Genomic DNA, 14470 nt, shown 5'->3' with positions numbered 1-14470 from the left:
CGTTTGGCTGTTTTTTTTGAGATTTCATCCCTATATATTTTTACATTTAAAAAATATTTTAAAATCTTCTTGTGTTTCATTTTATTGTATATCATATATATATATATATATATATATATTATTGGGTCAATTGTGTGGATGTCCTGCAAAAAGAGTAATAATGCCCATAAGATAACTTTTAAATAGTCTATTTGAGGCTGCGACTCTTTTAAACCATCATAGTTGCCTTGCAATGGCCTTCACCTCATGGATGTGGCATGACCTTTGTTTGACCTGTACATTGCTTGCTACCACATGCACTGGCAGATAGCAGGCTGTGTTGGCAACGCCCATGGCTGCCTCGTAGACAGGCTGTTAACGAGAAAGCAGCAACCTTCACCAATCGCAGCACAGCCGGCGGCGGTATATATCTCACGTGTTGATTGATGCCTGCTCCGGCTGCCTGTAATGATGGACTGTTTATGGTACCGTTTTCTTTTTTCCCCTTCTCAAAAGCAGTGCCTGCTGTGCCATTTGCTGATGCGTGTCAAAGTTGGAGATTATTCTTCGGCCTTAAATCCACGGTATCTTGACTCGTGTGCCTTACGGCGTAGTTTCAGCATGATGGAGGTTATAATAGGTTATAAACATGGCTTGTGAGTTATGTCTCCTCTTGGCTTAACTGCATCTTATATGCATCTGACCTGTTGGAATAATGAGACTGTGTTACTTCAAAAAGAAGTTATGATTCTTATAAGGTTTCGATCTAAGTGATTTAGAATTTAATTCAAAGCCACATTGTAAAGTGGGCATTCTTTAGTTCTTGAGGGAATAATTTAATAGATAATTCGGATGGTTGATAAGTGTAACTCTGCATCCTAACATATCAGGTGCTTGTTCAGTTAAAAGGTGGGGTGGGGGGGTGGAGATCTCTTCAAATCGTTGCACGAATGCAGGAAAATAGTTTTGTTGATTTTGTTCACAAAGTTAAATGGGGCTGTTTGGATGGCCTAGAGGTACACAGTCATCCCGGTGTTTCACAGGCAGGGTGATTCATCAATGTGTGTGCTGTCCTTCGGATGGGCATTAAACTGGCATCCCATCTGCCAGCATTAGTTGGTGGACGATTAAAGATCCCAAGATGTTCTTTGCGAAGAGTAGGTGAGCTGTAGCCGGCACCCTGAACAAATTCCAAATTCCTGCCTGAACTGGCCTGGCCAGCTGGTTCGTGAAGACTGGGCCAAGATTCCCCCAGCCTTTCCGACAAGAAAGGTGGGATAATGGTGGCCATTAAAGAAGAAGTTCACAAATTTAATTTCAGGCTATGGACCTTAATGTTGACCAGCAAGCTAAATTAGTGTTGGGAAGTTTAGATGCGAAAGCAAATGATAAAAAATAGTGAAGCAAAACTAGCGTCTTGTCAATTATGGTAAGCAAAGTGACGACAAAGTTAATTACCCTTTCCAGAGGAGAGGGTATTGCATTTGGGTCCGTTTATTTGTCTGTCTGTTTGTTTGTTTCTTGTAAAAATTGAAGATTTTTCAAGGATATTGATTGGTCTTGTTTGTTTGTTTGTCTGCACAGAATATGTGGTTTTTAATTATTTTTTTTTATCTGCAACCGCTTGATGGATTGACACAATTTTCACCATAGGAGCGACTACTCGTGCAGAATGTTTTATTGATAATTACGACATCATAGGTCACGTGGTGTGGCAGCCATGTTGGAAAAACGAAAAAAGTTTGGACCTCAGTGTCTGAAACTGCACCAAGGAAAAAGAATTTAAACTTGGCAAATGGCAAGTACTCCTCATAGGGAATAAGTGTGATTTTTTTTTTAATGATGTCATCGGTGCCTTCGTTATGACATCATAATTGCATATGTAGAACGCTACATCCGATCAGTATGAAAATTTTTGAGGGTCATCTGAGGATAAATTGGGAGACAGAAAAAAAAATTTGATGACTTCATCGGTCACATGGTTTGGCAGTCATTTTTTTTTTTTTTAAAGCAACCTTTAAAAATCTTCTTCGAAATGGCTGAGCAGATTGAGGTGAAACTTTACAGGTATGACCACCTATCCATGAGGAACAAAACGTTTACCCCCAATGATATCAATGGTCACATGGTTTGGCAGCCATATTGGATTTACCCAAAAACCATTTAAATCTTCTCCAGAACAGCAAGACAGATACAGGCGAAACATCGAACACATGCTCCCCAAGTCTTAGGAATAACAGTGTTCACGAATAATTGATAGGTCACATGATCTGGCAGCCATATTTGATTGAATGAAAATCTTTTTAAAATCCTTTCTCTTGAACCGCTACATCGATTGACGTGAAACTTCAAAATTATAATCTAATAGTGATGGGGAATATATGTTTTAAATTTCAACCTGATCGGACGCATGGTCTGGCAGACAGAATTATTTGATTTTTTGAATATGGGTTCTTTTTTGTTGTTGTTGAATAAGGCTTACTTGGCTATGCTTGGATGGGTTTGAGGGTAGAGGAGTAGCAGCTGAAACCAAAATCCGATCCAGGTTCCTCCTGATTACTCCATCTTTGCTTTTTCCTTGTTCGGGTTCCTTCTGATGACTCCAATGCAGGACTGTACTTATTTGGTATTCCACTTGATTTGAATTGAATTTATTTTAATCCCATTCTAAATTCAATTGAATAATAATAAACGTCATGGGTCAGAGTCAAGGGTCCAATCAAAGCAGGACTTCTTGATACTTGGTCATCACTGCCAGCAGTGGCAGTTCTCGTTATGCCAATTATTAATTACATAACACACCAGTACACAAACACCACACAAAACAGGTCCTGGTGAGAGTCTGCAATCTCTGATTGCTCTTTCTCTTTTTACTCCAATGAAATTGTAAAATATTCTCAAATTGCAAGAATTTGACGCAAGATCAGGAGGCGATTTGGCCAACCATGTGTGTGCCACACCAACACCAGATTAAACGAGCACAAGCACGTTTCTGAGCACGCGCTGCTATTTTGTCTCAAAAAAAGTTAATTGAAGTGTCCAAGTCATCGTGCCTGCAAATGAAATAACAGGAGAGTACCTCAAAGGGAATTGAATTGCTTATTCCCACCAACAAATCAAGAAACAAAGACTTGAATTTATCTTTGATAAGTGCATGTACTGCCCTGTATAGTAATTTAATAACATTGTGCACACACATTCATTCATATATATGTACCGTACATATGTCATTGCACTCGCACTGATTTTATAGGCCATAGAAATTGATCAAAGTCAATGTTGTCACCGTTAAACGGAATTAGGACGTTACATCATGGCCTCGAAATGGGGAATGTGGAGGACTTCAATCAGCTTAAACGTCACGAGCTAGTTTTAATGTCATTATGGAAAGAATATACATCACAATAATTAGGTAAAATAGCCAAGTTACTGTTGAGTTTTCATGGATTTATGGAGAGTGGCACGGTCTGGATTCGTTTGTGCACTTGTGAAAGGGTTAAATATAATGCAAATAAAAGTGTGCCTGCAGACCATTAATCAGGGCAGTATGTGTGTAACTGCTGTATGGGCCTCTTGCGCTAATGTTAATCAAGGTAATGAGACGTCTCAAAGTTGAGATCTTCCGTTCGCATCCTTTCATTGTCTTGCAAAATGATTCTTCGTGCCGAATGGTGGTGAAAGGCAAATAATTTAGAATTCGCATAAATGTCTGCACGTTCACGAGCGGGATTTGAGATTTGTGTGCCGAGTAAACATCACAGTCACACTCGGTATGGAGTAAACATTCACTCTTGGACCAAATAAATAAGGCAAGTTACACAAATGAAGCACACCTGTTTCTATATGAATGTGCTCGTGGATTATAGCACTGTATTTATATGTCTTATCCAGACAATCACCAACACTGACAAACTGAGACTGCCAGTTCTAATAAAGGATAATTGTAACTGGGACAGTGTCCAAAGCTGTTTCGGTTTTGTTTCTCACTTTCATTTTGCCCTTTGTGCGATTGCCGTGCGATTATTAAAGTGCCCAAACTTCGAATATGTGCATTGTTGGCTATATTACTGCTCCTGTGATTGAAAAAAAATAACAAAACAACTATCTCTATGAAAGAAAAACGTTTGGATGAAACAATGATTGGAGAGATGGATAAAGTCGGGGGTTTGAGCCAAATATTTCAGAAAATGGCGATGAAAGAACCGAGAGACTCCTTGAACTATATTTGAATGTCTCCTGAAATGTTTGTTTCGAAAAAGTGATGTCTGGGCAATCGATAAGTACGATACACATTTTAGAGATTCAGTTCTGCTTCCATCACAGACTAGAACTAGAAGGGCACTCGCATATCTCTGCCAAGCTGATTCGTTTCTGTTTGGGATCCCACTGATAGGCCGGATCTGGATTCAGACCTGAACTAAAATTGAATCAGCTTGCTCTTGTGACATACGCAACCTGCTCACCAAGTTTCATCCGAATCCATCTATACCCTTTTGAGATATCCTGCTATATGTTGCTTTTGGCCCCATCTCTCAACAGTGAAGAATCACTTGAAAAATTCTGGAATCCTGATCCGAATTCAAATCTTCACCAAAATAGAATCAACTAGTCCTTGTCACACACCCAACCTGTCCACCAAGTTTCATCTGAATCTGTCTTCAACTTTTTGAGATATCGTGCTCACAAACAAACAGACAGACAGGGGTGAAAACAACTTCCATCCACCTTCGGTGGCGTAGGTAACTAGAATGGCACTCAGTATAGCTGGGCAGATTAGAGCACTTTTTAGTAGGAATCATTAAAATGGTGATGCAAGCAACAAAATTGGCAGGAATGTCTCCTTGGGTTACTTGTCAAGAAAAACACGTTGGCCACTTGAAAATCAAAGATGGCCTTCAATGATAGAGTGAATTCATGTTTTCGTCATCGAAATTTGATAGTTATCCAATTTTAAACGTCGAAGTATATACGTAGATATTTTTCATTTTGTAAACGCTGATTTTGCAAAGTTTCGTCCTGTAAATCACACTTTTCCATGATTTCTGGTTGTTTTGATGACGGACCTCTGATAGCTTATACCTGTTGCTGCGTTTGAGCCTGGGTAGTAACTGCTGAAATCTATCTGTCTGGGTTCTTCCCAACATCTTTGTTCTTTGTAGCTTTCACACTTCTTTCTAATTCTTTCACAATTCTCGTTATTCACTCTAATTCTTTTTTTTTTTTTTACCTCTTTCATTATCTATTCCCCTCTTTCATTATCTATTTCTCTAAGGATAGGTGAAATATTGCAGAAAGTTTTCAATAAGGCTCACTTGGCTACACCTGGATGGGTTTGAGGGTAGTGGAGTAGCGGCTGAAACCCGAATCCTATCCAGGTTCCTCCTAATGACTCGATATTTGCTCTTTCCTTCTTCGGGTTTCTTCCTGGTGTTCCATTTGATTATGTGTCATCACTGATGAGAAATTTGCTGTTTATACTTACAGATATGCAAAGTGTTTTCTTTACCCAGGTCGAAAAACCAGTTAAAACCAGTACACATTTTCAACTGGTCTCTATTGGTTCTAATTGGTCTTTAACTGGTCTCTATTGGTTTCAACTGGTACCAGTTAAATTCAGTCAGAATTCCAATTTCCCAGTTGAAAAAAACCAGTAGCTCATATTTGTACCAGTTAAAGTCTTACTGGTTCCAGTTGATACCAGTTGCAATGTACTGGTCCCAATTGATACCAGTTACAATGTACTGGTCCCAGTTGATACCAGTTAGTTAAATACATGTATTTCAACTGGTAATATATCACTCTATTCCAATTTCCATATTAAAACCAGTATGAAACTAACTGGCTTTACTGGTACCAGTTGGCTACTGGTTTTCAACTGGTACCAGTTGACCAGTAAGCTACTGGTCTTTACTGGTTTTTTGACCTGGGTATGCAAATCATTAGCATGAAGTTATTGGAGTGATGTGGTTTTCATTTGACAATGTTTAACAGTTGAATAAAGTCAACAAACCTGGAGTTGTAGCAAGAGGTCAATGATGAAAAAGAGGGAATGTTAATGCACAACATAGGTACACTGGTAACATCACTGGAGAAGCACCAACAATAGTGTTGAAGGATAAAAAAGAGGGAGACTTGGACAAATAATGGGTGTAGGGACAAATGAGGGGTCGGGGATGACTCGTGGGGTAAACAAGATGGATACAGAATAAATTCTCATGAAGGGAAAACTAGAAATTTGGAAAAAGGTGGGCTTGGGGTACAGGGGAGAGGGGGGGGGTTAACAGGGTAGAAAAGATCATGTTTTTGGATTTGGGACAATCTGAGATGTTGGGGAACAGATGTCAGACCTGGAGGAATGAATGAGATTGTAGAGGATGTGGAAGTTGGTTCCACAGGTGGGAAACTCGAAGAACAAACAAGTGGAGTTGAGCAGTGATCCTGGATTTTGGGAGTAGTTCTGTTCCTTTTCTCAATATAGCCCTTCACCCTTTTATATGCAAGTATAATAAATGCATGGTTCCAAAACACTTCTTGATTTGATGATTAGCAATATTTTTTTGCCTTGTCTCCTCGGAGGACCAGACTCGGTGACATCATGATTGGAGCATCCACTCAGAGTGTGGGATGTCGGCGGTTCGAATCCTTGCGGAGTCACACTAAAGACTTTAAAAAGGTACATGCTGCTTCCTTGCTTGATGCTCAGAATTTAAAAAGATAGAGCACGGACAAACAATGTTGTGAAAGCAATGGCAAACCACCCAGTGTAACCCTTGCCAAGAAAATGCTTCGGCACCACCAATGCTCTGGAAAGAGTATTCTACATCAAATCATCAAAAAGCTATCTTCCCTGTAATTTCTGTTGCAGCCGTGTCTTGCAATGATTGGCTTTCAAATGTTTTCACAGCTAATCAGGGACCCACAAAGGCATGGCTTTGCTCACTTTAAGCACAGAAATTACTGGGCAATTCACTCAACTTACATTTGCTATTAATTGATGATGAATTTTTTCCTATCAGGCTATAAAGTGACTAATTTGGTAATGATAATGTCTATAGTAAATCTCCTTTTGAAAGTTGACTTGTTTCATTTCAGAGTTAAAACCCCGAGAGGAGTGAAGGAGTGGCTGAAAGCAACCCGTGTTGTGCGCTGCTCTGGATAAAGATCCAGGACAATCTTGCTTCACTTCCTGTCACAGTAAGGATTCAATTATTATTCCATCCCCGAGTAACACTGGGATGGTAATACATTGTTGTCTGTACCATTTGAGATATTATCAATGTTGTCTGTGTTGCTTAGGTTGTTTGGTTCATAATCCAACCTTGTTATTATTTAAATGTTGTCATTGTAGGCATGGCACTTGTTTTGAAAAGTATATCACAGTCATTGGCTCCTTAAGTCTTCTTGTAGGAAGTTCATCCGTACAAGTAACAGCTTCAGTATATCCCTGGTATGGTAGATGAGACAATTTCAGTGAATAGGAATCGATCTAAATGATCTTGATGAAATATTAGTGAAGGATAGTAATTTAATATAGTTCATGGACAGATATGAATGCCTTCAGAAAGAAAATTCACTGGAAGAGCGATTGAAGAACCACTGGAGATCTTGGGAGTTAAATGCATCTGTCCCTTTGATAAAAAAAAATAAATCCAATCCAATCCAATTCATCATTTATTGGTGGCCTTGGCTTTAATCGAGTCAAATCTAAGGCCTTTAGTGCACATCACCTCTTATTGGTACCTGAGTCAGGAACCTAAGGAGTGGCAAGCAGTTTTTATTGGTATTTTGATAAGGAAAACAGCTGTTAAATTTCGAGGTTTAGAATGGTCATAAAGAGAGGAGATTTAGCATGTGAAAAAACTACATGGAGTGGGTGGGTGAGGGTGGAAGGACCGTGGAATGGGAGGGGGTTGGTGTCGAGGTGAGGAGTGAGGGGCAGCGAGGGATGAAGGAGCGAGGAGAGGAGCATGGTGGTGGGATGGGAGTAGCAAAGAGTCAACTTTTTTTCCTTAAATGTGAAGAGGGTAGGGCTCAAGCATGTTATTAATACCCCCTTCCACAGAAATGACGTGAAATATTATAGGTATTCTAATATCAACATAACCCCCATCACATTTGGTACTCATGGTCAAATTCGTACTGTTGTCCAACTTTATCTTTCAGTCTAGTAGTGGATTATGGCATCCCCAAGGTTGTGGGTTCAAATGTAGCTGAAGGCAGCAGTATTAGGTATTTGGATTTGAAGCTTCAGGAGATCTAGGTTGTTTCGGGATAACTGCCAACCGCTACTGCATTGTCAGCAAAAACCCAACTGGCTCATTAATGACCTTCAGTGTGGGATAATATGCCTGCCCTGCTCATTCTGGTCTCCATGTTATGTTAGACCACCCACTCTGGTTGACTCTTATTCCCTTCCCTGGTCGTTCTGAATGAGTATGGCTTTCAGTTGAAATCTTCCCTTCCCCTGCATTAAAAACATGCTATCAGGTGAGTAATCGCATCACTGGCAGGTTGTTTTAGTTAATTCATTCCAGGAGTGAGGTTCATGGAAGATCAAGGTGGAATTGACAGCGACATCAACAGCCAGGCAATGAATGAATCAGGAGGAGGGTGGAAGCACTAAAGCTATCAACTACAATGGTTGAGTTAAGAAAGGTTTTCAGGGTTAATATTGTTGCGGTTCTGCAAAACCGCATGCCACTAAGGCAATGGCACCCGACATACAATGATCCCCAGGCAATTATCTCATTAGTCTTCATGCAGTCAGACCTTCCCCTCATGTATAAAGGGCTAACGGGACGAAGTGCGTTGCATGGGTATTAAAGCTAGGTATAATTATATCTCTATCCTCCATTCAATCCTGATTTTCATTCCAACCCTTTCCTTTTATCCATGATACAAATCGAAGCAGGCACCGCACCCAGGCAGCCACCTGATGAGAGACTCTTCACCAACACTGTACAGGACGCGCATGGTGTGCCCTTTCATTCAAATATGCGTGCTGATTTACAACGGCATCTCACCTTGCTCCACCTTCGCTCACCAGAAGCTCACCACCTCGACCTCCACCCACATCTCCCGCACACAGGAAAAATCACCCCGCGCCTCGACGCACCTCCGCATCGATGTAATTTGCCACCAAACGAGCGTGCTGCATGGCCCAGGCCACTCAGACCGTGTGGCATGGGAACAGGCCAAGCAGGTTAACAGCACCAACCGCAGCTCGCCGGGGGTGCCCCGAATGGGCACAGGACCCTCATCCAGTCATCAAAACATGGTCTGAGAGTTGCAAGGCTCCAGGCCATGTCGCGCCGGATGTGTGAATGAGGCCCCTTCCGGCCCAGGAGCCTAGCAGGGCAGGGCCGGAATGCAATGGAAGGGCACAATTCAGATGACGGCGCATTGCTTCGGGTTGTCGCCCCACCCTTCACCCGGGGCTTATAAAAGACAGATCGCAAAGCTGTCCGCCCTCTCTCCTCCCTCTCACCTGCCTGCCTTGCACTGTCTCCACCTGTTTGCCACGCCCACTTCTCCGCCTCTCTGCTCTGCCCTCTCTTCACTGCACCTCATTGTCTGCCTGTCGCTGCGTCTGCACTCGGGGTTGGTGTGCGACAGACATTCTTCTGGACCAGTACGGAGCACACGTTTCCACGAGCCCTGGCAAAGTGATCAAGCAAGAGATAATGCACGACTCTTAAGGTGGCATAGCTCAAGTGGAGCATCCCCCAAAGAATACTGGGTTGTGCGGTCGGCCAACCGCACCAGGTATTCAGAGGACGTTAGTTATCATTTGCTCTCCTTCCTTCTGGCTAACTCATTTTCAGCGGGTGTGTGTGTGTGTGTGTGTGTGTGTGTGTGTGTGTGTGTGTGTGTGTGTGTGTGTGTGTGTGTGTGTGTGTGTGTGTGTGTGTGTGTGTGTGTGTGTGTGTGTGTGTGTGTGTGTGTGTGTGTGTGTGTGTGTGTATATAAATGTGATGGCACTTGACGTAGCATAAATTAAGATTGTAGAAGATACAAGTCTGAAGACGACGATGGTTCACGAGAGGTATTTGACGATGTCGATTGTTTCAGAAGTCAAGGATGAGACAATGTGATAATGTTTGACCAAGTTATAAAAATGATCAACATGATGTGGTATGAGTGACAGGTTATTAGCTGGAAAATGTCGAAAATCTGGTTTCGTTCAACAACTTTCAAAATTTGACCTTTGCATAACCTTTAAAGGTCACAAAACAATGTTGTGGACATTAAAATAAGGAAACAGGACACGTGCTATAGTTTATTGGAGTTAGTTCGTTGAAGAAGGTCGAAAACCTGGTTCGAGTCCCACAACTTTGAAAATTTGACCTTTGTGAACTTTAAAGGTCAAAGGTCAAGGATTATGACCTTTGGTGCAAAACTTCCTCTGGAACATTCCAGGAACAATATAACCTCATATATGGCATTTCCCACTCATCGGATTATCCATACTTTTATGAAATTAGCGTAAAAACAAACTTGAAGGGGGCGCCACGGGCAAGGTGTTCGAGATAGAGCAAAATGGTTTCAAGACTTTCGGTGGGGAATGACTTCAAGATTATGCATAAAAAATATTGTCATCCTAGCTCTCAAAGTTTGGGCGGTCGTATGATTTTTATGTCAAAATTCGCAATTTTCTAAGTTTGTGACCTTGTGACCTTGACCTTGGGACGAAAATGAAAAATCGAGCTCCGTGGGGCTATGCAGGTCCCATTGGGCAAACCAAATACCGAAACCCCTGCCAGAATCGACAAACCCCTTGGAGAAGATGGATTTTTATTTCAAAATTCGCAATTTTCTAAGTTCGTGACCTTGTGATCTTCACCTTGGGACGAAAATGAAAATCGAGCTCCGTGGGGCTATGCAGGTCCCATTGGGCTAACCAAATACCGAAACCCCTGCCAGATTCGACAAACCCCCTCGGAGAAGATGCAAATTGAAATCGGCTACCCCCTAAAAACACATGTTTTTTGGGCGTGGCTCCGCCCATAATGGGCACACCACGCCCATTCTCAGGAAAACACTACTAGATCATGATATAAACCTCCCACTAAAATTTTTATCAGGATCGGATCAAAACCCACGGAGCTATGCTCAGGACAGACAGACAGACAGACACACACACCAATCATGAATATAGTGGTCACTTATTTTTTTCGTGAAAATATTTTTTTTGTGAACCAATAATGGGATAAGTCTGCTCTGTGTCTGTTTTTGTAAATTGCTTGCCTTTTGTCGCATCCCATAAATTCCTTGCTATCTCTGCTGTACATAATAATAAACCCCATTCACTGTGCCACATACATTTCCTCGCTTAATTGTAAATAAATGCTTGTATGGAGATGTTCCCAGCTCGTTTTCATCTTTTCCTTCATTGGTCCAGCATCGTCCGTATCCTAGCTTAGCTGGGACATTATCCCCCAACGATCTGTTTTACTAGCCGGTACGTCCTTGGCAGTTGCGCTCGGCTGCATCTGATCCGGTTTGAACAAGGCATACTGAGGGCGTGTCTCCCGGTAATCAAATCACGTGACCATTTTAGGTAACCGGTTTCCATTAGATGGAGGATCCTAAGTCACGTGGTTGAGTTATTGGAATTTACGGTCGATTAGCGACCCGCAGCGTCACGGAGTTATTTGTGTGCGACGGCCTGCGATTCCGGAGAGTCTGGTGGGAACCCGAGGAAGCTCCCACCTCCCCCCTCGTGGTCTTCTCGCCCCAACCCCAGGTCCGCAACAAGATGTAGATCATGGGTATAAACAAAGGCCTTGTAGAATGTGAGTAGTTCTGATTTTCCAAAGAAAGACATTGATCAGTGGAGGATGTGCAATCTGCAGCTGGCTTTGGTGTATAGCTTTACTATGTGGTCAGCCCAGGAGAGGTCATGGCTAATGGTGAGGCCTCGAGGTTGAAGAGACTGAACCTCTTCCTTGGATGATTAAGAAATAGATAGGTGGGGGTTCATTTGGCGATCATTACTGAATGATAGGGTGATATTGTGAGATTTTTTTTCCAGGATTGAAGGACATGTTCCATTTATCTGAAAAGTGTTGAGGAAGAGCGGATACCTCTGCAAGGCTGATTAGTTTCAATGGATCTGGATGGATCTGGATCTGAACCTTAACCAAAATCGAATTGGCTTGTTCTTGTCACCTAATCAACTCTTCCGCCAAGTTTTGTCATAACTCATCGACAACTTTTTTAAATATCATGCTATATACCATTTTTAGCCAGATCTCTCAATGGTGAAGAATCATGAAAAAAATTATCGTATCCAGATTCGGATCTTCACCAAAATAGGACTGATTCTTCCTTGTCACACACCCAACCTGTTCACAAAGTTTTGTCCTAATCCGTCGATAACCTTTTGAGATATCATGTTCACAGACGAACAAACAGACACGGGTGAAAACATCACCTCCGTCTAATCTCGGTGGCGGAGGTAAAGACGAAGCTTTTTTAAGTTGATAAAATTTTCTTAAGCATTGACACCATGGAAACTCGATCCTTCAAAAAATCATTAGAATCTCTCACGATGAAGCAGAGTTTCATGGATACCCCCAAAGTGTGTAATCTAGGATTCTTGTCAAATGGAAAGGGTCTAATATCTGAATATAGAAGATTTTAAGGGATGATGAATGGATGATTGGTTTTGTTCAATTCCTTCAGATGTCCTGATGAGCCATGTTAATGATATGCTGCCATTATCACTGCTGAGACAAGCTTCAATGTTTAAAGGGAACCTTAGAGATACTAAATTGGTGTCATTTGATCTTCTGACTTGTGTACACAACACGGTTTTACCCATAATTTGGTATCTCACAACGGACGTGTTAAAGTTCATGATTCTATATCTTTTCAACTATCAACACACACATACTGGTTGGAAAGATGTTGAAGCTGAAATACTGAACTGCTTCCATTTAAACACGTCCCCCCCCCCTCAAAAAAATCCCATTCATTGAGCAGCATGTTACTGTTCAAAAAGCGTGGGGATAATTACCATGAAAATACATATGTGGCAAATATGGTTATTTCTCCACATGGTCTCCATCAACTTCAATGCACTTTAATGAGCACATCAATCCGAGTCTTGTTTTCCAGTGTCACTGCAGCCACAGACAGACAGACAGACTTTGAGACTTCTTGTCGATATCAGTTTCCTCACTCTTGAAATGTTATGCCCAATATCTAATGGTGCTCACATCAATGGTAGAGTCACTGCACACATTCTTTAAACGCCGATGAATATCCACGCCTATGAGGAACCTCTTCCGCAGTAAGAAATTCAATAACTGTTCTCTGCTTTGTACACACGACTAATGGGACAGCCACTTTGAAAGAGTGGTGTGATGTTGTCGGGTGACCGATCACAGTGCCGCTCAGCTTGAAATGGGAGAGATGCAAACCTTTCATTGTTATCTCGTATGATTTTCCTCTATTGCTTGCGAACTGAGAATTAAGAGGCATTTCTTTCGTACCGACCGTCGTCCAATGCAAATACTTACTGATTTGGTATTCATCAGACAACCCTTACTCTTACATCAAAATCAAGATGTTGATAATTTAACATTTTTTGTTGCAAGAAAATGCTACCACCTGTCACATCGCCAAAACAGCAAATGCAGAACCTGCTGGGAGCTATAAACAGGTCTTCAACTTCTTGCATGAGTGCTTCAGAGCTTGGACATGAATCACGTAGAGCACACAAGGGAACAGCATGAATGGAAACCTCAATTAACGGATCCACACCCCACTAACGTGGCCATCCTGATGGAAAGGTTTGGAGCCAATGCAAAATCCAGAATAAAATGTGTCACCACTCGATTCCATACTTCATGGGGTTATGTCAGTGTCACTATATGATTATGATGGAGGAAAAAAAATACTATAATATGATATATATATATATATATATATATATATATATATATATATATATATATATATATATATATATATATATATATATATATATATATATATATATATATATATATATATATATATATATATATATATATATATATATATATATATATATATATATATATATATATATATATATATATTAACCTTGATGTATACCGGGTGTCGTGGCGTGCGCCTGTAAACTGGCTACTCGGAGGCTTGGGCTGGAGGATCGCTTGAGGACGGGAGCTCTGTGCTGGGCCTCGCTATGAGAGGTTGTAGGGCAGCCCGGAATCATGGCGAAACCCAATCCTTATCCCTGTGTCGTAAGAGGCGACTTGGGTTGCGTCAGGAAGGGCAGGAAGGGCATCCGGCGTAAAACCAGTGCCAAATCAGTATGCGGATCATAACGGATGATCCGCTGTGGCGACCCCTAACTGGAGCAGCAGAAAGAGAAACAACATTTTAACCTTGATGTGTAAAGTTATGATGTCATAATTACATTAGCTGGTGGTGCTGAAAATCCATGCCATTTATTTTGCTTGAATTGAAGATGTGAATT

At 41.3% G+C, this 14470-nt stretch overlaps 1 long non-coding RNA gene across 2 annotated transcripts; it reads left to right on the top strand.

Moving 5' to 3' along the window:
- The first annotated feature begins 212 nt into the window (after window positions 1–212).
- LOC147011908 (uncharacterized) lies at window positions 213–11403 on the top strand. Of its 2 annotated transcripts, none has more exons than XR_015051790.1 (4): window positions 213–464; window positions 6562–6652; window positions 7072–7173; window positions 8888–11403. It is a non-coding gene; the product is annotated as an uncharacterized LOC147011908 (long non-coding RNA). The 2 variants fall into 2 exon arrangements; XR_015051789.1 differs by having other exon boundaries at window positions 6556–6652.
- The last annotated feature ends 3067 nt before the right edge of the window (window positions 11404–14470 follow it).

The sequence above is a fragment of the Eptatretus burgeri genome, chromosome 15 (assembly GCF_056783735.1).
Source record: "Eptatretus burgeri isolate ZD-2024b chromosome 15, Ebu_testis_v1, whole genome shotgun sequence".
Taxonomy (NCBI): domain Eukaryota; kingdom Metazoa; phylum Chordata; class Myxini; order Myxiniformes; family Myxinidae; genus Eptatretus; species Eptatretus burgeri.
The sequence above is the reverse complement of the archived record's forward strand: the minus strand, read 5'-3'. Positions and strand labels throughout refer to the sequence as shown.